Source organism: Canis lupus, chromosome 3 (assembly GCF_003254725.2).
Source record: "Canis lupus dingo isolate Sandy chromosome 3, ASM325472v2, whole genome shotgun sequence".
Classification (NCBI taxonomy): Eukaryota; Metazoa; Chordata; class Mammalia; order Carnivora; family Canidae; genus Canis; species Canis lupus.
Window position 1 is genome coordinate 4804082 of NC_064245.1, and position 23701 is coordinate 4827782.

A 23701-nucleotide genomic window follows, 5' to 3' on the forward strand; every position below is an offset into this window, starting at 1 on the left:
TGTTGGGTCCAGCTGGTATGTTAGGATTATTGGCAATGGAAATAAATTCTTATCATAGTTGGGCTCGTTATTAAGGTTGCTGGTAAGTGACATTTCATGTAACTTGCTAACAAGTATATGAGAATGGGAATTCTATCACGGTTTTCCTAGCTTAGAGTTAAATAAATGAACTTTATTTTTCCTTCATCTTAGGCCACCACCGTCCTCACTTCCACCTCTTTTCCCTTAATTATATCTGAGATTCTTTGGAGAATGGCTTATGCTGCCTAGCAAAAATGACAAAATCTTGAGTTTGAATATAGTAAAATAAATATTCAGCTGTTAGCACACACTTTATGAAAGTCACTTAGATTGAGCAGAACCTTGGCATGTAACAAATATTTTACCCAAAGAACACATCATGTCTCCTTATCTATGACTACTTGATAGGCTTTACAAATATAAACCAGACACAGAAAATGAAAAATTGTGTGTCTTAAATTGCTTTTGGACACACCACCCTCAGAAGATAATTTGTGTTCATTTAGTTTTAAACTTGTTAAATTGCAGCTTGAAGTGTACTATTAGTTTTGAGCATCTGCCAGTCATCAAGTGCTTTAGTGGCCAATGTTTCACAAGTCTTTGAAACGTGCCTTTGAGTTCACTAATCATTTGATATCATTTGATGGCAGCAGCCTTAGAAAGAAAAATATTTGTAAATATGAAAGAGTTTAATATGCACACTTCATCTCAGTGACTAAAGTTGTATGTGGAAAAAAAAAACATGTTCTAAGGCAAATTGATCTCTCCATGTGTTCTTTGTCCTCTGGTGTTTTTATAAGTGACAAATAAGCTCATTTCGTTAGATTCTTTAAAAATGAGTGTATATACATCGCATGTAGTTGAAAGATCGTATGCCTTGCAACTACCTTAACTCTCCCAGCTTCATTTTTCCATCTTGCAGTGATTATAGGTTCATGTTCTTTTTTATGCAGTATCACCTTTTTCAGGGTGAGTAGAATCTATTTACCCATATGGAGAAAGTTGGTAATGCGCTCGGGAGCTACAGCATTCTACACAGCAACAGGAGAAGAGCATGTTTGCTTGAGTCCAGCAGCTGCTCAGCCCAAGGGCCCAGGGATCAGCCTTGTGGACTGGCTCTCAAGACAGTACAGTTTCTAAGAGTAAAGCCTTCGTCTCTCTTGTTCTCTTAGCATTTATACTCAGCACTGTGCTTGCCATATACATTTGTGAGTGAATGATTGTAATTTCTACAAAATTATAAATTGAAAATGTTACCTTTTTGATTTTTCTAATTAATTATATATGCCCCATAGCCGGAAGTTCAATTATCTTTATTATAATGGCTTCCCTGAACTTTTGATTTGTTCCAGAACTTACCTGGGAGTGGGTGAGCAAAATTTTGCTTTTAGGAACCAGCATGGTAAGAACAAAAGCAATTGCAGAGATAGCTTTTTGGTTACACGAATGTGTAGAGAATGGTCCTATAGAGTTTGGGGAACGATTACTTCCCTCTGCTGCCGCTCAGGGCACAGTGGTGCCTCACTCAGGTGCCAGGATTGTATAATTCTTTTATTTCCTTTTCCTATATTCAGCCATTTGTCCTTTAAGCAAAACCATTATAACAGTGTGTCTGTATCTATAAGAATTTCATCACCAGCCACACAAATGAGCTAACACATTGCTTGAGGAGTCCAGGTTTCTAGATCCAACTTCCAATTTTCTCTGAGTAGGTTTTGCTTTTTGTATGTTTGCACATTTCCCTGCCAGAGAACTCCTCCTACCAGGTCACTCTGGTCCACTTTGGTCTCCATCACTTTTGTCCCTGAGATCTGTCCCTCTTTCCCTGAAGGTTTTCTGGGGCTGCTTTTGCAAATTGTCTCTCTGCCATCTCTGTTTCTACCTTGCATACAATATCTATCCTCATGAAGGAAAATCCAATATGCTCCAAGGAGACTCATTTTTTTACAGAAAAAAAAGTCTGATAATTTTTGGAATTAATTAGAAGTCCATTTAGTAAGAAGTCTATTTAATTTCTCCTTTTCCAGTTGCCCTGTTATAGAACAATTTGGAAATTTAAGTAGGATCATCTGCAAAGTTATATCTCTTTGTAAAGTTGTACTAAAAATGTCAAAATACAATAGAATATGTGTTTGGGAAGTGAAGTGCTCTATTTTCTTACCAAATCTCACCCTTGCTTTAAGATCTGTATCCAGTCACCTCCGCTGTGTCTCTGTGATCCTAATAGCATCACCTTCCCCTAGTTACCATTTTCTCTTTACCCTCAAGTATTATAGCCTTTTCAATTGGCCCTGAATATGAACATTCTCATATTTATATCTGCCTTCTTCTGAACATTTCCTATGTCTACAACTGGATCTTTTAAGAACCCAAGAGCAGAAGCATCCTCTTACTGCTTTCCTCCTTGTGTTCTTTTTACTATTTCTTATGTCCAGGAATAATAATGAATATGTGTTTGTTAATAGTGACTTTGCTGGCACCATCCATTAGGCAGGAGGAGAAACTTCCTGAGCTGTAGTGCTTAAAAGACTGCAGGAGGATTCATAGATAGCTTCTTCAGGATTGATAGGGACTTGGGAAAACCTTTCACTGATCTGGAAACCATCTTTTCAAGGATGCAGATGAGAACCTTCAGCTTTGTTTATTTTGTAGTCTGAATGGCGCTCATACATTGCTGAAATTTAGTAAGTGTATGATTGGAACGGTTATTCTTAAATATGGTCTGCTGATTAAGAGCATTAGCACCATCTGGGAGCTTATCAGAAAAGGAAATTGACACCCCAACACTAGACCTGTTGAATCAGCCTCTGAATTTTAGCAAGATCTTATGTGTTTCCCATGTACTGTAAAGTTGGAGAAGTAGTGAGCTAAACATTCTGTACATATACATAGTTACTGGCCCTCCTTTATGCCTAATATTTGGAGATTGATTTATAAGTATTCCATCTTAAAGAGAAGTGCTTTCTACATGTCCTTTATACACAGCATGTTCATTTTTTCTAAGGATTCATCAGGATAAAAGGAGAAAAATGAAATGCAATATAACTCAAATAATATTAAAGAAAAGTATTGCTGCTTGTGCTGTGTTTCATTCTAGAATTCAATATGTTACTCAAAAGGTCAAATAATATATCTAATACATTCCCTAAGGTTCTGAGGAATGATAATGAAACTGTCCAGAAACCAATTTGAGTACTATGTGCTGCCATTTAATCAAAGAAACTTAGATAAGGTAACACTTTGTGTAATGAGTAGGCAAAACATTTCATATTAAAAATTCATTATCTGCTCAAATTAACCAAATGTCTTCATTCATGCTTTTTAGCATCAAATTGAACTTTTTAATTTCTGTAACAGTTTCCTCCAGAAGGGTGAAGTTGGGGTTTCTTATTAACTTAAGGGGAACTGATGTTGATGTTTTTGCCCAAAGAATCCTCCATATGGTATGGCTCGACAAAGAAATAACATGATTCAATCCCATTCAGAAAAACTTACCCCCAAACATGTATTACACTGTAACGGTTATAAAAGAAATTTGAACTGGTAATGAGTATCATAAAACTAATTATGAAAGATTGTCATCATCCCAAACAATATTTAAACTTCTCACTGTGGTACAAGTTAAAACTATGATATCTGCCCTCTGGAAGATTGCACCTAAATGAAAAATTTTTGTGGATCTATAAACTGAAAGACTGTCTCTTAAAATAATGCTACCTCCTCTTCCTGAAAAAAAGAATACCATTTACAGTCAATTAGTTTCCTTGGGTCACAATAAGCAGATCAAAAACAAGGTTTACAAGTAGATGTCATTCATTCCTCAAAGATTCTACTGTATTTTCAGTGAATAAAGCTGAAAATCCAACTTCTAAAACAACAGTTTGGTTGTCATCTGATGTAGATATACTACCACAAAATTTGGATAGGTTCTTACTTTCTGTGGCCAGATAATTTCATAGCTATTGATGTATCATTATCTAATTTCCCAATGAAGTGGCAGATTATGAATATGAATTTTATGTGGTTGCTTAATTAACAGTTTGGGGAATTTTGTGATAGTGAATTCAAACACTGAAATAATCAGGTCATTTAAAAAATTCATTTATTCATTCAATAATGTGTTCATACCGAATACCAGGCACAGCTGTAATTATAAACTGTTGGGTCAAATTGTGATGTCTACTTTTTTGAAGGCATTTGTGATACATAACCTCAAGCTGTTCTGCAGGAATGTTTCGAGAAACTCCCACCATCAGAATATGAGGGACCCTAACTCTTAGTATTATCACTAGTTTGGGTTTAACAGATAAAACATTCTAATTCATTGCTTAAATTATAGTTAAATGTTTACATTATCTTCAGTATTCAGATTCCTCTCTTGGTAGTATTTGTTCTTTTTCTTTGTCATTTTTTTGAGCAAAGTTATAATATAGTAAATATATTATAGTAATTATTTTTCATTTGTTACTGTTTTTCCTGACTTGTAATATTTTTATAATTCACTTTTCATTTTTCATAATATTAATAATAAAAATTTAAAAAACATATTTATGTTATAGTATGCATGATAAAACATATTAATTTATTTAACCAATGTTTTTGTTTCTTGTTTTCTCACCCTGTAATGAAGAAAGAATTCTGCAGGCTGAGTATTTGCTACCAACAGAAAGAACCTGAATGCTTTTTACTTGGTCAAATTCTTTTTTTTCTATCTCTGAAAGGCAAACAAATATACTTAGCTTTAATTCCCAATTGCATTTTTTTCCATTGTGACTGCTGAACTGAAGGGATGTCTTCTTTTACCTTTTCTCTGACTCTCTACCCTACTGGTGAAAATCACCCTCTGCCTGCACCTACAAGAGTGTTGTTTGGAAGACCCTCCTGAGTGGAGTGAACAAAGCACTGCATCTTTCCTATCTATACTTCTTTAATGTTATATATGAGGATCTCAGTCTCTGAACAAGTGTGTAAAGAAGGTAGACAAGTCTGATTTTTTTTTTTACTGTGGTAAAAATAATATCTATGCCATTGATGGGTATTGCCCTTTTCAAAAATTTATTTTTAGAGAGACAGTGGGGGAGAGTAGGAGGAGAAAGTGAGGGAGAGATTCTTAGGTAGGTTCCATGCTCAGCATGGAGCCCCACGAGGGGCTTGATTCCATGACCCTGAGTTCATGACTTGAGCTGAAATCAAGAGTTGGACACCTAACTGACAGAGCTACCCAGGCGCCCTGGACATTGGCCATTTTTATGATTTATTTAGATCTTGGGTTTCTTAGACAATTGGGACAACACTAATATACTAATATGTCTTACACTTTCCTTAATGCTGGCAGATGTTCAGCAAAAAATTTAACAAATACTATTTACTCTGATAGTGATATGTTTTGTGAAGGAGAAATATATTTTGAGAGTGCTGAATAGTGGGATTGATTCTGAGCTTTTCCTCCCATGTTGTTTAGCACATTGGCTTTTGATCTCTAAAATTATACAATATGACTTTATGAACATCTAGAAAGTGTAGACATATCTATTTAGTGCATATATTAAAATGATTTAGGTATATGGAAGTTTTGTTGGGATTGAGATTTAAATATGTTTGATTCTAATTAATTATCCTCTTTTCCTTTCCTCCTCATCTGTGTAAAGTACTGTTTCCAAAATATCTTCAAATGATTTTTTTTTTAAATGAAACCAGTAGTAAAAAAGGGAAGCAATGAGAACCTACTAAAAGGTATGTTGAGAAGAAAATGTAGAGCCTTAAAAGCTATTGACACAAGTCACATGAACCAATAACTTCAATAATATAGGAAGAAGGTTATATGGAGTTTTAGTTGGTATTCAAGGGAGCTAGAATTACAATGGCATTTTTTTTATCATCATGTTCACTTTGATCACATATAAATCATATATTTTTGCCTTTCCACTCTTATTTATATATTGTTAGCATCAAGCTTTATATATTTTAAGCATCAAGCACTTGTGAATGGTTGCTTTTCATTTTTTATACTTCTAGGTGTTGATTTTAAGCCTATTTATTTCCTGTCCCCTTTCATAACCAATTCTAAGTTTGTAGTGGTCACCATTTTGGGGGACAAATTGCCTCATTAGTTGAACAGGAGTATAAAATATACAGTACTTTTCATGCTACCATAAGGATATTATTTTCACTGGCCCCTAGCTGTCTGCTTCAATAAAAATAGTAGAAATTCAGTTAATACTATTAATAAGTAACTAAACATTTTCATGTCATCCTCTTACATTTTAAAAGATATAAGATATACCAATAAATATAGGCTAATGTCAAATGCAAAGGGCATTTAATGTTTCGATTATAAGAAAAAAGATTGATGTGACAGTTTAAAAGTGTTATTTGCTAAATTGATTCAAATTTAGAGTAGATGTGAAAATAGTCATATGGATTCAAAACTATCTCCAAGACCATAAATAAAGTATAAGAAGAAAGTGGCAATTGAAGCACAAGTGTAGGAGGTGTCTTGGGGGGAGCAACAGAATGTGGTGTTAGGGCTGATCATTTTTAACATTTATCATTTATTAATGATTCTGAAAGAATATGAGAATAGCACATTGAAGAACTTTACAGCTTGTGCTAAACTGGGAGGTGTTGCAAGCAACAGAAACTAAGAAATATAACTGACCTAACAAAAACACCATAAATGTATTTATTATCACCATAAAATGTATATATTGAAAATAACTTTAAAAATACAGGATTTATATCAAATGCTGAAAACTTATCAATGAGTTGTTGTGAGACAGATGGTGTTTAATATTTGTAAGACAAGGTCTCAGTGTTTTCCATTGTGACTTAGCCCTGCACTACCGTTTGTCTTCCTTGCCATCTACGTAGCACAGATGCTCATCTCAAATGGCCCTATTATCATCTGACTACATTTTTCTTTTCTTTCTTTTTTTAAAAAAAATTATTTATGATAGAGAGAGAGAGAGAGAGAGGCAGAGACATAGGCAGAGGGAGAAGCAGGCTCCATGCACCGGGAGCCTGACGTGGGATTCGATCCCGGGTCTCCAGGATCGCGCCCTGGGCCAAAGGCAGGCGCCAAACCGCTGCGCCACCCAGGGATCCCTGACTACATTTTTCTTAGCAACCCACTAACCACAAAGGAAAGAGGATTAACATGTTAAAAATATTTGTTTTTAGGCATCTGTAGCATAGTAATTAAGGAATAAGTCTGGACTGAGACTGTATGTTTGATTTATGTCTCCGCTATGAGTGGTGGGTTGCTTAAATCTCTCTGTGACTCAGTTTCCTCATATTAACAATATCTAATGTGAAAATACATGAAGTGACTGACACATAGAAAATACTACATGTATCAGCTACCAACATGGTTACTACTAATTTCATCATTACTTTGTGCATGCCTTACAGAGACTGAGCAAACAAAGTTGTTTTTTTTTTTTTTTAAGATTTTATTTATTTATTCATGAGAGACACACAGAGGGAGGCAGAGACACAGGCAGGGGGAGAAGCAGGCTCCATGCAGGGAGCCTGATGCGGGACTCGATCCATGGACCCCTGGGTCACGACCTGAGCAGAAGGAAGACACTCCACCCTGGAGCCACCCAGGCGTCCCAGAGCGAACAAAATTTGTCAAGAGTTCATATCTAAAGAGAAATAGTAAAAAACAAACAAACAAACAAAAAAACGAAAAAATAAAAAAATAAAAAAAAATAAAGAGAAATAGTGCGACAGATACCGACTTTTCTGGCTTTAAAACTCCCCTTAGGTGAGAGGTTCTCTTGAGTACCAAGCTTCTTCAGTGATGTTTTAAATTATATGCACGTTGGTATCTTCTGGTTGAATTAAAATTCTTTTTAGGATTGTGATATTTTAAACACCTAGTTCTTTTTTTCAATTAGGTAAAAACTGTTATCTGAGCGGGTATTGGGTCATGCTATCAGGATAAGTGTCAGAAAGTTTATTTCAAACTTAGACCTGGCAAAGCATGATTTAATGTGTCATCAGGCAGGCAGGCAGGAAGATGCCCTGACACCATGGGTGTTAGATTGGGAAGAGAGGCAGTATTTTTTCCTGATGAGCATGAAAAGGGGGGAAAAAAACCCAAAATGAATGACTTGCTCTATTAAGTTGTCACCGACCATAATGTAGCTAAGTGAACTGTGTGGAGTAGAATCAAACCTAAATAATACAGAATATACCTTTGTCTGGTATAGATGCATCCTGTCAGATAACAGCAAGAAAAAAATGATGAAGATGAATCAAATCTAGTATCACTTATGTAGATATCAATGCTCATTTTGTTATCATAAACAGAACTAAAAGCTTCCATAGAGTGACTCAAACAATGCCCGTGGAAGGAAAGGTAATATTTCTTCTCCTTGTGATACTAATGAGAAAAGCTCCATTCAGTTGGCTATCTAGGATCCGAAAGATACAGATCATCGAGTCTAGAGATGTGCAGCTAAAGCTGATTAAAGAAACACATGATGGATTTGTACAGAGAAATTTGCAGGGGGCGAGGAATAAGGAACACGGAAATAGGCGAGGCTGTCTACCTGACACTGATGCTGGAGCAGAATCGTCTGGCGGAGGGTTGAGGGTAATATCAGAAATAAAACAAACGTGGCCTGATTATCAAGAACAGCTTCTTGACTGTCAGAGCTATTTGGTGCTGGAAATCTTAAGGGGATGGGGACAGCCCTGGGATAGGGACCAATGAAGAGCAGAAGAATCCTCCCTCTCCACCTAAATAAAGAACTACAAGTGAAGCCCCAATTTCCCTTTCCCTCTTCTTTCCTCCTTTCTCCCTCCCTCTTTCTTCTTTCTCTATTTCATCTCTATCCCCATCTCACAATTTCTCTCTTTAACCCCCCCTTTTTTCTTTTTATCAAAGAAATTTATTTGCATGTAAATAGGTTCTTTTGTAATGTTTCGAGGGAAAAAATCTCAGATTTTGTCTACTTTCAAAAAATGAAAAATCCCAAAGTATTTATAAGCACAGAAAATCAAATTTGAAAGTTTTTTAGAAAAGACCTTCCCCAATCGCTCCTGATGTGCATTTCTAAAACACAAAATTTATAAAGCCCAGCTTTTACAGCTGAGCATGTTTTCCAAATTAGCTTAGCTTAGGTAGTTCCTACCCCTCAAAAATCTTACTCAAGGGTAGAAATAAGGGGGCAGAGGGATTGAAAAGAAAAAAAAAAAAAGGAAAAAGAATATGAGATTGCCCAGGGATTGTGAAAGTTTCCTATACCGGTATCTGCTTTAAGTGCCTTGACTGGATACTGTATGACTCACGGGCTCCCTTGAAAGGGTTGCTTCTGAGACTTCATGGTATTGCTGCACTAAACTTTCAGAGCTCGGCCTTAAGGAAAATCTTTACCTTTGGGGGAAACAAAGGAATGGTAACAAACATATACCATGAAGTTGGAAATTTTTTTCTTTCTTATTTTCAGTTTACGTGGATTGTAATTTAACAGACAGGAGGTAAAAAGATACAATAAGAGATTACATGCCCGGCCTAATCTGCTGTGGCAGAAATTTGACTTTTCTTTCATTGGCTTTTTGATGTTATTCCGCAGATGCTAACTCACCCTTCCAAAAATTTAAGGGGGATTGATGCTTATGTAAGTTCTATAAAATCATAGGAATTATGATGAGAAGTGAAAAATGTTCAATATTTCTATTGAACTATTCCTCAAAAATGCTTTCAGAATAGTATCCTTCTATGTGAACAATTTGCTACTTTTTTTTTTTTTTTTTTAAGTACTATACTTTTAGTTGGGCTGCCCGGGTAAAGACTAGATTTTCCAGCCTCCTTTGGCGTTAGGTATAACCATTTGGTTCTGTCTGGCCTTCACTCTATCCTCTTCCCGCTAATTGGAGTGAGGTCGTGATGGGGAGAGCAGGTTCAACCATATTGCACCATGAGTTGGAAACCATATTTTGGAGGTTACAGAGCAGCAAGACAGAAGGCAGCTGGTTCCCTGGCATCTTCGTGGAAGAGGAACTGTCGCACCATCTGTAACAGACAGAAAAATAAACTTTTACCTTTTTAGTTTGTCATTTCATTTACATTAGCCAAAATGATGTCCCAACAAATGTACGTCTCTAAAATCCAATAAAATTAGGTTTAGCTCCTCAACTTTGGGTCAGTGCAACCATCTGTCTTCACGGAGGAAATCATGTAAATATGGAGCCTGGGCAAGCAGAACCCTGTGGCCCGCGCCTCGACCGAGTTTTCTGGGCAGTTTCACTACATGTCAATTCTTCACATGTTCCCGAGGCCCCTTTCCGCCTCACTCAGGCGTCCCTCCACGTACGACTATCCTGCTCAAGTCATTTACACCAATGTCTCCTCCTTCAACAGTCAGCATGGAATGGATCATAGATCGTGATAAATCCCTCCATTTCCAAGTCATATTCCCAAACCTTGATAAATCTGCACTCATTCAAACCTTTTTTCTTCTAGATCTCAAGGAAGAAGTGACTCCCTTTCTGTACTCTTCATCACTCCCTGTTTACTTCAGGGCCTGACTTCTTCATTGTTTCCATCATTACCTTATATTTTCAGTTTCTCCTCTTATACGCTTGCCCTATGTAGGCGGAAAAGACATATGCTCGGGTCTTACTTCACTCATGAAAGTCCTTGTTTCTTCTTTTATCTTCTCCCCTCTACTTACTGCTACATCTCTCTTCTCTCTAGAATCCAGCTGTCTCTACATCATGGTCTCCAATTCACTCCTGAATCCCCCGCTATCCAATCCCTGCTCTCATCTGTCTTCTTGCAAAGGTCCCCAGTGACAAGCTAATTGACAAACATAATGACCTCTGTGCGTCACACGACTTGAAAATTCCCGTTATGAAAATGTCTCTTCTTTTGATACCCAAAGCACCAGTTGCCTCCGGTTTTCCTTCCAACTTGTCACATTCACCTCAGAATCTTTCACTTCCTCCTTCTCTTCAGATACTGATATCTCTTAGTCGCTGTGCTTGGCCACCATTCTCTTCACTGCTCACTTGCTTCTCTTCTAATGCCATATGTTCTCTTTTATTGCAACCTACTATGATTTCTTAAAACATCCTTTTAATCTTCATTCTTTCTTTGGAAAATGCGGCAGATGGATGCACTAAACACCACTCCAATCCCTTACTTGAGGTTCTATTTAGAGACTGGAGAGCTAACGACTATATTTCCCAGACACCTTTGAAACCCCTGGTAGTTTTTTGAGCTTCTGTGAAGCTAGTGCACCACGTGAGAGTTGCAAGGTAGATGTGAGGTTGGGTTTGCATGGTTATCCTGCCAAATAAGCTGCTGTGCCTTTGATTTGCCTTGCAGAGGCCCTGATAGTTGGTCCCTCATTTCATGCACGCCCAGAGTCAGGGCAAAGGCATCTACTCTGAGAGGATGAACTTTATCATATTTGGCATGGTTCTGATTCTGGCAGATGCGCTAGCAGCTCTCTGATTCTATTGCTTCTTGATCTTAGCAGATGTAGTAACGCTATTGGTAGGCCAGGTTTGTGGTGTCACTGGGGGTGTTGCCACTGGAAAGATTACGCTATAGGCTTTACATTAGTTCTGTATGTGTTCCATGACACCTGAATAGATATCTTTCTAGTTATCCTAACTAAGGATCGTTGACTCGTTTAACTCCAGAGCCACCTCTGTCACCCGGTCTTCTCTAAACTCTGTACGCCCTAAGTAGTATGGACTACTAGGTGATTCATGTTGGTAGGCCTGCAAGGTGGCCCACTCAACAGACTGAAAACCTCTTGTTTTCTCCCACAAACCTGTGTCTGTTCCAAACTTTGTTGATAACACCAGTGTCTACATGGCAACCCAAGGTCCAAACCTAGGGGGCGTAATTCTCTCACTTCCTACCTCTAACTTATTACTGTCTAGCAGAGTCTTTCTCATTAATAGCTCTCATATCCAGCTCACCCCACTTCGCTTTTTTCTCCTTTAAGATTTCATCTATTTTGGATGGGTTTATTGTCGTAACTTTCCAAGTCAGCTTTTCTTCTATTCTTGATCTATTCTAATCCTAGCTGCCTCAATTTGGACAATCCCTAAGACTGAAGATCTATTCTGAACTACTAATAGCTCCTCAAACAGATGAGGCTCTTCATACTTCGGTATCTTTTCCTTCCTTCTTATTTTCTCTTTCCTAAGAGAAAAATGGGAAGTGAAACTTAAGGCTTTTGTCACATATTACCAAATCAACCTCTTCCAAAGATAGACACGGGATTGCCATTCTTCTGTTTGTTCGTTTGTATGAAAAAAAAAAAAGTTATTCTTGTCACATCTAGATTCAAGTATCATACTATTTATTTTGGAGATTTGGAAGGTTGAAGTTACTTTTCCAAGGTTGTCCAGCATGGAATAGCGGGTCTGGATTTTATTTATTTTTTATTATTTATTTATTTTTTTTTGGGGGGGGGTCTGGATTTTAAATTCGGTTTTCTTCTGTAAAGCCAGTGCCCCTGTTTTCAGTGTAACTGCAATGCAGGTGCTCTCAAGACAAAGGAAATGGGGAAGTAACTGGAAAGTGAAAGGAAGGCAGGGGTCTCAGACTCTACTGAAAGAAATACTTCCATGTTTCGCATATAGTAGCCTCCTTAAGAGCCTTTCCAAATAATAAGTTGGATCATTTCTAATCATTCAACTTCGGGGGGGGGGTGCAATAAGCTCTTGAAAAATCCTAACTGCTACTTCTTTTAAAATTTTCATATAGGTTTTTCCTAATTACCACAAATTAGAAATCTGTAGCTATTTGGAATCAAAGAATTACTACTAAAAGTATGTTTTATCTTTAAATAGTCTTACAATACCAGATGATAGTTTAATTCAAGGACGGATAGACAGATGACTAGTATATCTTCTTTTGCAGAGATGGAGAGATTTGAGGGAGAATGGAGATGATTTGGTCAAGGTTACGGAGGTATGGTGCACAGTACATTTACCCTTCTTGAATACTTGCTATTTGCCTTAATTTTTTTTCTTTTTTTTTTTTTACTTGAAATCAACAGCTTCACATCAGCCACTGATCGGGTACCAGATGGCAAAAACTTTCAGTCACTACCACCTAGGGCTATATTCAAACCAATGAAAGGCCTGTATCTCATTATCGGTCCCCTGAGCTCTTCATTCTCCCACATGGTACTGTCCTTTTCAAGTAGAAAAGTGACATTATTTTTTAAAACTGCCCTTGTTTCAGATAACCAAAAAATTCTGATAATTTAAACAGGTTTGTCCTTTTAGTTTTATTTTGCATGACATTATTAAGCTTGCATTGAATACCACTGCGACAGAAATTTATAAAATCAAACTAAACTATAGGATAACACCCCAGAATTTTGCTTCATGTCAAGAATTATAGGTGAGGGAATAAGGATGCCAGGTTTCAGCAAATAAAAACACAAAACACTCAGTTAAACTTGTGTTTCATATAAATGAATATTTATATTTTCAGGGTGCATAGGCCCAAATCTTGAATGAAACATACTCGTACTAAAAAGTATTCTTTGTTTCTCTGAAGTTCACTTAGCTAGATGTACTGTATATCATCTAGCAACCCTATGAATAAATAATGGGTAGTTCAAATTCTTTTGTATAACTGAAAACACAAGGACATGTAAGTTGCTCATAAAGGTGTGTGACGATGTCCACTAAAGGTAATTTATGCTCTGTGGGAGACCATTGTGTCTTAAAACCATTATTATAAAAGTAGAAGTTTACAAAGAATAAAAGGGAAAAAAGTTATTACTGTTTAAGTTTGAAAATTAAATTAGATTTTGCTAGAGTGAAAAATAATGCAGCGAAATAAAAGATATTGTGGATTTTTAAAGTCCCTCTTGTAGAATTGAACCCGAGAAATTGTTCAGCAATTGTTTTACTTTTTTTTTTTTCAAATAAGAAAAACATGCTGCTCCTAGCTGGAAAACCACTGGGCAAGTTTTAGGTTCAGCAACATTGTTCACTGAATAATGAACTCAGAATAACCATTCTTGTATTGCTCCATTATTCTCTCTGTCAGGTAAGTCTGAGAAAGGAGAAGTGCAACTCTTGCCATGAATATGATTCAGTGGTGTCTATAATTAAAAGCTAGCACACGGATAAAAAGGCAAATATGGAAACATTTGCCTAGTACAGATTTCATATTTAATTTTTTTCTTTTATCTCATTTCAAGAGCAATGAAACAAATGTGACATCTAATATTTTACCTTTCTAATATGCATGCATATGAACTCAAATTACACAGCCATGGTAACAGGACATTAATAGTAAATATAAAAAGTATATTGGAATCCCCTTTGGGTGTATGTTCTTATCTTGATCCACAGAGATTTATATGTCTAACATCTTTTAACATTGATGAATATAAATCTCAGGCACTGAGGAAAGAGCACAAATCCTTATAATTCAAGATGTAAGTATCCCTGTCTCTAAGGGTTAGCCTTATGAAAGCCAACAAAAGCAATGCAATGGAAAGTTCAGGGAGCTGACATTATGCTCTTAACCCATGATAATGTAATATAGATAGTAAAAGGTTCTGAATTGTAAGCTATGCATTCTGATAATAATAATAATGTGAACACTGGCCTCGTGCATTATGCTATGACCAGTGTTGGTATTTTAACTCAGCTGTTATTTGAAGAGTGAAGCTACTTTACTGTGCTTTTCACTTATTTTATTTTTATTTTTGGAAATGTGAAGGAGAATAAGTCTATCTTGAGTATGCTGCCAACCATTGTGTCTTCTGAAAATTCAAGACATTTGAATACCTTCAGTAAATACTCTCCCCCTGCCCAAGAGCATAAATACTTGCTAACATGAAATATCTTCATAAAACAAAAGTAGAGAGGAAAAATTAGAGGAAAAAAAATAAAGAGGAAAGAGATACTTTTCAGTGCATCACATGATGTTTTATTTAATGGACATCTATTTTTACTGACATTTGAATTCATGTCTTCACAAGTTGTATTGTGTCTTGTTTGGTGATTTTAAGAATTAGAGTTATGTCCGTAAATTCATGCTAATTTTAAATATTCACATTAAAAGGGAAGTTATTTTGTTTCCAGAAAGCAGTATTCTTTGGGAGTACATTAACCTTTTGGGTGATGAGGGCAGCAGTTGCCCAGGAGTCCTTGTTTTGTGTCAGAGAGCTGAAGACAGCCCAAAGAATCCTTGCTAACACTTGGGAGAGACCAAGAAGACCCGAGGTGGCCGGGGTTTCAGGCCCACTTTAAAATAATGAAAAACTGTTATTGGGAAAATGTCATGTACTCACAGCTCACTCTACATGCTGCTTCTAATCTTATTTGTACAAGTACAGGCAAAATCTACTAACAACGGAGATTGTCTCTTTTCCTTTGTTACAACTTAGTATTGATTGCTGTGCAGGAAAGCTGACATGAATCCCAGAATGGGTTTAATTACAAGTATACACAGAAAAGTAATTGGCAGAAAAAGTAAGGGGTTATTTAGCAGGTTCCCCCCCACACCCCCACCCCAGAACCACAATATTCAACTTGGGCAGCAGTAGTAATCAACAAAAAGGAAATAAAAAATGAATCATGTATTACCTAGTCCATCCAATTTAAGATTCATTTGTCCCTCTCTCCTTTAGCCCATTCCCACAAATGCATTTCAATACCATCTTTATTACCTTGGTCCCCAAGTCACCGATGACTCAATAAATGCCAAATTGGAACATTACTGTAGGATGAGACATAGATGAATGAGTAGATGGTATGAGGAGGTTATCTCTCAAAACTTACCCAAGTGTGATGTGATACAAATCATATTATGATGCTAGATGTCAATATTTTTGCATTTTTGGCAGCCTTCAAGCAGGCTGAGAAGTTAGCCCAGTGATGTCTGCTCTGCTGAGGATTTTTATAGTGCAAACAGAATAAATTTCAGAAACAAGAATTTGAAAAGTTTATTTCACAATGTTTTTTCCTTGTTTAGCTGATTATGTTTACACTATCTTGCTTTGTTCTGGGGACACAAATTGGTTTCTTTGGTCATGCTGTTATTAATATGATTTTTTTAAAATAATTGAATTTAACACAGAGGTCAGTTGAGGAAACAGGCAAAATGAAAATGATAATTCTTGGTGTGAAAACCTCAAAATGTGAAATAGAACACAATGGTGTTCTTTGCTTACTTCAAAATCTCTCAGATATGTTGGACTTATTGATGTTACAATATAACAGAAATAGGGCTTGCCAGGGCACAGCTGATCCTGGGGTGTGAATGGTGCATTAGAAACTGTGCTAGGTAGCCAAGAAGTATTTCATCGGGATTTATTTAGTTTGGGTCTATTCTAAGCTCAGGGTTTTTATTCCATTACAGAATTATTTTCTCTGATAAAGCAATGTACTATTTATTTGCTATAAAGTTAATAATAAACTTCTATCTATTGATTACTGAGCTTCCTTCTTCCTTCTCCATCTTGCTTCTTGTTGCTTTAAGTGAAAAGCCTTTTTCTATGAACTTTACCAGTCTAAGATAAATTTTGGAGTAAATAAATGTGATTATAATCTTCAGTTTGTAAAACTAATGTAATTTCATTAGTACTTTTTTTAAGATGAAGATTGGGCTTTTAATTAACCATTAACTATCAGCCCTAATCTCTATGCTGGAAGCATAGTGTGCATTTACTAAGTATCAGTGACTGGCAACTGTTAAAAATATTACACAGAGTATTTCTTTGAAATTTACTTGTATTGACATAATTGCATAGAAAACAGCAAAAAATAAAATTTTCTAGATATTTTTGTTTTTATGTATATTTTTCTATTATATATTTTTTCTTTTGAAAATTTCTGTAAAGAAATGTAAAAGAAATAAAAAATGCAATTATTTTTTGGTGAAAATATAAAGATAACCATTTACTTTTAAATTCAAGACAACATTTTGTTGATACAAAGGAGTGATTACAAGACTTTGGTTAAAAGAACTATCAGCATAAGTGTTGCATTTGAACATGTAATGACAAAAGGCACTGAATCGCATCTACCTGTGTGACTCAAATCAGTGAGATGGGAGTCTTTCTGAGTAATAAGTGCTGTCATGCAATACAATTAAAGCACAGAGCCACTGTCTGATTAAAAATAGAAATGATTTTTTTAACAAGAAGTTTCCCGTAGGTAGATTGGCATTCACATAACAGAAGAAAATATAAAAAAGTTTGTTTCTTTGCATTTTAGGAAAAGTAAATTACCCAGTGGTTATTTCACTGCATGTCCACAATAGAATTGCTGTGAATACAGAGTGCACGAAAAAGCATGTTCTGTAGTATAATTCTATTTTTTACTTAGGAAAATTGAAATGCATTTTCCAAAATTCAAACCACAAAAGTAAAAATGAACCAAATAGTCTTAGCTAGTGGTGTAATAGTTTTAAAAGTTTAAAAGCATAGTTCAAGAGAATTTGGGTTATATCAAATGGCAATAACTTCTTGAATTAAATGGAACAATAAAATTTTGGAACATAACTGAAGAGTAAATGATTTTTTGTGATTCCCCCAGTACTGGTATATTTACAACGCAACAGGGCTTGCATTGATCAAAGACAACCTATAGCATTAACTATCAGTACTATTTCTTGTAACTATCTCAAGCAATTATTTTGAGGCTAAATAAATGAAAAAATGCTTGCGGCTTGTTTTTCACAAGTAGAAGAGTCAAGATCATTTTATGTAAACTAAATGACACAGAAATAGGACTTGTATAAATCTTATGAAGAATGCCTACATTAAGAACAACAATAACAACAAAAAACAAATCTGGGGAAAAAACAAAAGTCTAAAGTCATTTTAAAATGTATTCCTTGGGCAGCCCAGGTGGCTCAGCGGTTTAGCGCCGCCTTCAGCCCAGGGCGGGATTCTGGAGTCCGGGGATCGAGTCCAACGTCAGGCTCCCTGCATAGAGCCTGCTTCTCCCTCTGCCTGTGTCTCTGCCTTTCTCTCTATGTGTCTCTCATGAATAAATAAATAAAATCTTAAAAAATAAATAAATAAAATGTATTCCTTCCAGGACAGTTGAGAAAAATTATTTCATATGATCTCCATAGAAATAGAAAATATAGGTGATATTATGTATCTAACGAGCTAGAACTTAAACAGTGAGCAATCTAATATTTTAATGACAGGCAAGGCATTTTTAGAAATTGGGATTATTGCATTCAAATCTTATATTTAAGAGAACATATTTGCAATAGTTCAGTGTTTGCATTCTTTCTAAGGTGTAAATACTGAAAATTTAAGGGTAATTTTTTTTCTTTGATTTGCAACATTTTACTAGAGGGCAAAGTCCCCACAATTTACAGAAAGGTAATCTAAATTTTTGAAAAAGATGAAGTTTACTACCCCTAAAATTGTGTCTGACTAAAACTACATAAAGATCATAATGATTAGAATAATTTTGGTCTATATGTAGAAATTTTCTTCTTTTTTTTCTTATATGTAGAAATTTTCAATGTAGGTTTCAAATACACCTTTACCTTTTAATTGAGCTACTTTCAGTTTCAGAGTTTTATCTTTAACAAATGGTGACTTTGAAAAGTTGAAGTAAACAATGACATGAATCATACTGGAATGGATATGAACGCAACCTAACAGATATCCTTAATTTAGCATCCAAGGAAAAGGCATGTTGAAGATTGAGTCCAAGTTATTTACTGGCAAAGCAAGGATGAAATCTTGATTCTTCCAATTCCCAAACCACTATCTTTTTCCCCCCAAACCACTATCCTTGACCATACTGCCCAAATCATGTTAGAGGCTCTTATGAGATTAGAATGTGTTTTAAAGGCAGTAAAAAAAAAAAAAAAAACTGTTGCCTAAAGGCCCCCCCCCCCCCCCCCCAAATCCTTCAAAGGTGAAGAACATGTGTGTGATATACATAGTACTTTTCCAAAATGGTGGAAAATACTCTAAGGATTTCCAGGCCCTATTTTGACAATAACTGGGAGCTGACTTAGGACCCTGTCTGTAAATTTTCTCCCTCTCAGTACTTTATTCTGTGCAAATAAATAAGTTGATTGGCGCCTGGGTGGCTCAGTAGGTTAAGCATCCAACTTTTGATCTCAGCTCAGGTCTTGATCTCAAGGTTATGAGTTCAAGACCCATGTTGGGTTTGAATCACATAGTTTTTGAGATACTTTCTAGTTCTTACAGTTCAGTTAAGGTCATATTAGGAATTACAATGAACTCTAACAATTGTTTAGGCCCTGGACCTGTGGGCTTAGTTTGACTTGCAAGTACCGTCCCCCCTCTCCCTGAAGAAAAGTGTTCATAAAATTGGCATCCTTAATAGATAACATTACAATGGTTCTATCATGATCCCTTATTCTTTGCAAGGCACACATGCCAAAGGGTTTCTGAGATGCGCCTTCTCAAACTCCTGATACAGAATCACATCTTAGACCTGCAGTAGAATGTGAAGTAATTTATTGCTACAGTTAAATGTGATAAATATTTGCAGATGGACAGTGAATATAACACACATACACAGACATCCCCACACCCAAGTATACCTTTTTTTGGTTTGTTTCTGTAGTAGGTGAAATGGTTAATCCTTTTAGCGTACACACAAATCTTTTAGCATACTTTATATTTTATCTGAGCAATATGTGCTGAGTTCTTAATGCACTAGAGAAAGATTGAGCTCAGTTCACATCTTCCGTTCTTATCTGTCTTAGTAAAGGAGAGGGCCTTTTGTGGAAAGGAAAATGAATGAGCTGTCTTGGATTTACTTCATGCAATGAAGCACAATGATCTATTTATTTTCTCTTAGTATGTACAGTTGATTTTTTGGGATATTTAAATTTGGCAAATGTTATTTCTCTTTGATACATCTCTACCAATTCGCTTCCATTTTTATGGTTAGGAATGTACTTTTAAGAGAGTGCTGTAAAGTTGTTCATCTTGTGTTCACTTGACAAGTCTCAAAATTGGGAAGCTAGGACAGCTAATTAAAACTAGCAGGAAATGTTGGGAAAGTAATAAGTTAACTATGTAATGGTGAGGTTGTTATATTGTACAGATACAATAATCGCCACTGATTGGAATTCTCAAATACAACCAGATCAACTGAACTGTTATTTCGGTTTTAATTTTCATCTTAGGGAATTTGCTTTTTCTGTGTCATCTGTAGCAGATTTATTTTGGTGCAACTCTAATGTAATGAAGAAACAGATTATTTCATCCAGTTAACAAAGTTTTTGGGAAATTAAGCATTAGTATGTATTAGTCAGGGGACAGTAATAAATATTAACTACATATTTGAAGGTGATATCTCCATTAGTAAAATGTCTTTATTTGGCACAATGTCTCACCTCAGATTAAAAAACATTAGGTATGTGGGTCTTCTACTGAAAGCTCTGAGGATATCCTAATACTGGAATAAGTAGAGTTACTGAGGTATGCAAAGAAAGGGGGGATTTCTGATGGCCTTCATAGATGACTTGATCTCTTTGAAAAGAGCAATTATTTAAAAACTTATAGTAGATATGAAAAACATTCCAATTCTTTAAAGTGTATTAAAATTATATAAAATGTGTAAAAATTGTAAATGCACAACTGGAAAGCAATAATACTATTTGCATTGTAAGATTTGATAATAAAGAATATATAGATAGTTTTTAGAGCCTTTGGAGGCTGAAAGGGAAGACACAAAACTGTTAAGCTTTTTGTTTTCAAAGTTTATTCTTCTAAGTGCATCACTTATATATGATTATTGAGTATACGAAATGAATGTGCCTAAAATGAATGGAAGGTTTTGCCCAGGAATAACTTCAGAGTCAAACTAACTCAATACATAAAGTGGAAAACAGCATATTTTGAAACATGACAGAAAAATAACTACATTGTGATAGTGATAATTTAGCTAACATTTTTGTCTTTAAAAGGCTTTTCATCTATTTTTTATCCAGTAAGGAAATGGTGACCATTGGGTAGACTGGATAGAGAAAATTATTGGTGAATGCGTCTAGAATTATTGAGTATGCTTAGGCATAGTGAGAGTTGTTAAAAGGGGGCTGAATCAGGGGAATTGAGCTGAATTCTCCTTCTTGGTGGGTTTTCACTTTTCTTCCCTAAACATCCCCTCTCTCCTTGCAGAATCCTTCAGATCACAGGTATGCACTGAATTCAAGAATGTTGCTAAAAAAGACATTTATAACATTGTGTGATAATGAGGCAAAGAAAACATAACGTAAGGTAAATTTTTCAATCCAATAGTATGCATTTGCATGGATGTGGGAGAGAGGACTGGAACTTGAGGTTGGTGCCAAATCACAGAAGGCTGTATGAGTGCATGTTAAAGAGGTTGGCTTAATACTTTAGCTATCAGTGGGAGTAAAAATAACAGAACTCTCAAGGCTCCTCTTCTACATTTCTGCTTCCATTTTAGGGGATTGTTTTCATACCCATCTTTAATAGATTGTGCAATTATTTTTAGGCTTTAGTTCTCTTTTCTTTTTGTCCTTCCCCTTCTGTGTTTTTCACGTGTTTCAAATCCAGTTCACATCTGTCAATTACTGGACCTAGCTCTGGGATGCCCGATTTAGTGAATGTGGCAAATTTGTTCCAGTTCTCTTTATTGGTATTTACTAACTTGATAAAATTTCAATCCTGACAATATATATAAACTGGAAGTCCCTGGTTCAGAGCAAGAACTTTCCCCTTGTGTGATCGGATGATGTGAGACAGCTAGCTTATGCATCTGCAAAAAATGTTTAGGAAGCCTTAAGAGTCAGAAGACATTCTAATCATTACTGGGGAAAAACAAGGATATTTCATTGGGAACAGAGCTTAAATATAAGGATCTGTGGAGCTAAAATAAGGCAAGGCAATAAACCATGCTTTAAACACTTCAGATATCATATAAATGCTAAACACACTTGTTCTAATACCAAGAAATGCAGATGCCATTAAAGATTTGTCAAATAGCCACTTGCAAGATTTAGAGAAGACTAACTTGAGACTCTCTTCTTACAAAAGTCTCTAGGGATTTTGTCAAATACTTTCTACGGGAATGAGTATTTTACTCTGAACTTGCATTTTCCTGCTGGGTAATTCAGGCTCAATGGGCATTTTTTATGTTTGATTTTGGTGTGTGTGAAACTCTGTAAAGTAGCCGGATAAAATTCTACATTGTCTGGTAGGTAACGAGTCTGGGCTGGATCAAATCTTGTCAGGTTCAGATTAGAGTTGACCTTATCTTTAGGGTCACATTTTCCAATACTCACACCACTTTACAAGCTTCAGTGTGCATGAAATTATAAAATGTGGAGCATGAGAAAATATCTCCCAAGTTGTTTTTGTGGCAAGAGAGCCCAGAGAAATAAAGTGATTTTCAGCCCTTTGGGTTTTATTACTTTCTGAAGAAAGAAAATTTGGTTAGGGTCAGTTTTCAAGTTTAACAGTTCATCAGGCCATAATTGCACTCATTATTACTGTAGCCAGCTTTATATTGGAGTTTGATTAATAACGATATGCACTTCAGTAACGCTTTCCATTAAGTGGCACTAATTACACTGTAACTGCTGTTCAACAACCAAGCAAGTGTAACTACAATATCATTTTTATGGAGCCAGATTTGCTCAGAAGGATACTTTGATAATGCTAATGTGGGAGCGAAGTAACTGAAAGCATGGGGACAAAGTTCCTATTACTTTAAATCCTACAGACATGAAACCATGGCATTCTGAGTTTCATACCGGTAGGAGAAGCTTTTGGTATGGACTCAGCAAAAGTCTTTGGAATGTAATGAATAAGTATTATCTGTGTGGAACTACTGTGGGCCACTATTAAGAAGTCCAGTTATCGATAGAAGAACATAGGATCTGATTAGAAGACTGGGCGCAGGTCTTTAGTCCACCGATTTATTTATCTGATCCTAAACGAATCACTTAACCTCCTCTGAAATAACCACATATGTATAAGAATGCCTACTCCTATATTTGTGACATTAAGATTAAATGAGATACTGCTTGTAAAGGTGCCTAGTTTATTGCCTGGTCTATAGCAAAGGTTATTCCAATATTTCATAAATGCATAAATGTCCTCATTTTTTCCATCATTCAGCAGTAGGGAATGGACTCTTGTTCTCTCAGTAAGCCTTCTATTTGAATTAAGATGAAATGCCTAGAAATTCTTTAAAAACATGTACATAGTAGGGAGGAAAATTGTTAAACTCTAATAGGAAATAGTGCAAATTAATCATCCATGAAGTAAGAAAATGAAGAAACTATAGGAAGAAGGGGGAAGGTCTAAACTGGTCCACAAGATGAGTTATTACATAGAAAAGTGGATAATCCATATTTGTAGATCAGTCAGGACTCAGGGATGAGTAAATACTAGAAATAATGGCACAACCTGGAGTGGAAAAATTTCAGAAGAGAGTGAATGTATATTATTTAAGAGTGGTTGAGTTTTCCCATACTATTTCTGGCTCTTCTGCTGATCATTGGCTTTTGTTTTTGCTTTTAAAATGTTACTGAAGAAAAAGAATTAGAATAAATTATTGCACTTCCCAGAGTGGGAGAAAGGATTTTTTTTTCTATTGAAGAGAAACTACAGAGAATGGGCAATGTTCCAGTGTCTATAGCAGTATGGTTTGCAGATAATGTATTTAATAGTGAGTGGTGACAGGCCAACTG